This window comes from Sorex fumeus, unplaced genomic scaffold (assembly GCF_029834395.1).
Source record: "Sorex fumeus unplaced genomic scaffold, SorFum_2.1 ptg000237l, whole genome shotgun sequence".
Classification (NCBI taxonomy): Eukaryota; Metazoa; Chordata; class Mammalia; order Eulipotyphla; family Soricidae; genus Sorex; species Sorex fumeus.
Window position 1 is genome coordinate 905,416 of NW_026606294.1, and position 1,912 is coordinate 907,327.

The 1,912-nt window shown below is 36.3% G+C and overlaps 1 pseudogene; it reads left to right on the forward strand.

Moving 5' to 3' along the window:
* Positions 1-503: 503 nt before the first annotated feature.
* On the forward strand, positions 504-602 carry LOC130018132 (uncharacterized; annotated as a pseudogene).
* Positions 603-1,912: the final 1,310 nt, after the last annotated feature.

The window sequence follows — 1,912 nt, forward strand, 5'->3', positions numbered from 1 at the left end:
ACTGAGACCCCTTTTTCTGTCCTTTACAGGAGCCTCATGAGTCTCACCTTCCATTCAAGTTGTACTTGTAATAAGGTGGAATGAAATCATCAATATTCTCCTCACCTCTTCCTTCAGGAGAAAAATCCTACTTACATTCAAGGTGGTCGAATTGCAGACAACACCATCCACCTTTTCCTGGAGATGTACACGGGACTGAGGTGAGAACAGCAAAAGGCTCTAGTTTAATGGTCTTAAGGAAGGTTTCAGGGAAGGGCATTAAACAAGACTCATATACCATCTTCCAAAAGAATTATTTTGTAAAACTGATGCCTTGGGTATGGTAAAAGATAATATGGTAAAAACCATACTTTTCTTTCTAGGACATTAAAGTTCTAAATCTATCTATTCAAGCTGCTTTGAAATATATTCCTTGATTTGGAATCACTGTCTGCCATAGGATTGAGTAAGGACAACACTCAAAGTAATAAGAAGAGAAAAATATGGAAAAATTAACTCATACTATGTTTGGTAACATATATACTAAAATTGAAACGATACAGAGATTAGCATGGTCCTTGCACAGATATGACATGCAAACTTGTAAAGTGATCCATGTTTTTGTTGCAAGAATAATTAACAGGGCGACTTTAAGCTAAGACAATCCACACAAGTACAAAAATTCTACATAAAGATAGCACAAATCCCCATCACAACAATCTCCTCAATGTCAATGGACTAAATGTGCCAATTCAGAGGCACAGAATGGGAAGATGAATTATAAAACTGAACCCAACATTCTGCTGCCTGAAGAAACACTTATGAACAATCAAAGCAACCATGGGCTCAAAGTCAAAGGCTGGAAAACAATTCTTCAAGAAAGAAACGAACACGTCCACAAAGCTGGAGTGGATATACTAGTATCAGACCATATGGACTTCAGGCTATAGGTTATAAGAGACAGTGAAGGTCATTTCTTCATGATCATGGGATCTGTACATCAGAAAGAACTCACCCTCCTCACTGTAGGTGATCCTAATGACAGACCAGCAAAATACTTAAAAATAACTTCTAATAGACTTAAAGAAAAACATTGAGAGCAACACAATACTAGTTGGAGATTTCAACACTACTTTGTCACTTCTCAATAGATCAAACAGACTAAAGCTCAGCAAGGAAATATTTTTTAAGGGAAGTAATGAACAACCGTTGGCTTAGAGAAGAAATCAAAGGGGAAATAAAAAGTTTCCAGAAACAAATGAGAATGAGGACACGAGCTAAAAGAACTTGTAGGACACAGCAAAAACAGTGTTAAGAGGAAAGAGTATAGCTCTGCCAGAATTCATCAGGAAGCAAGAAAGGGCCTGCATGAATAAATTAGAGCTCAAGATTTTGGAAAATGACCAACAAAAGTAGTCCAAACTAGGCTGGAGGAAGGAAATAATAAAACTTGTACCAGACGTCAATGAGCTAGAATCCCAAAATACAATCCAAAAGACCAATAAGAGTAAAAGCTGGTTCTTTGAGAAAATAAATAAGATAAATAAACCATGAGAAGCCTCTCAAAGAAACAAAGAGAAAGAATTCTAACAAATCGAATCAGAAATGCAAAGGGGCATATCCTAATAGAAACTACAGAAATCCATAGGATCATCAGAGATTATATTGAGAATCTTTACAGCTGGAAATGAGAGAATCTTGAATAAATTGATAAATTTTTGGATTCCAATTACCTCCCAAGGTTGAACCAAGAAGATTTGGAATACTTGAACCTATCACTTCCAAGGAAATTGAAATGATGGTCAAAAGTATCCCCCCAAACAGAATCCCTGGCCCAGATGGATGGATGCAATAGTGAAATATTTCAAACCTTTAAAGAGGAAATGCTGCCAACATTTTTCAAGATTTTCCAGGAAATTGAAGAATCATAAAT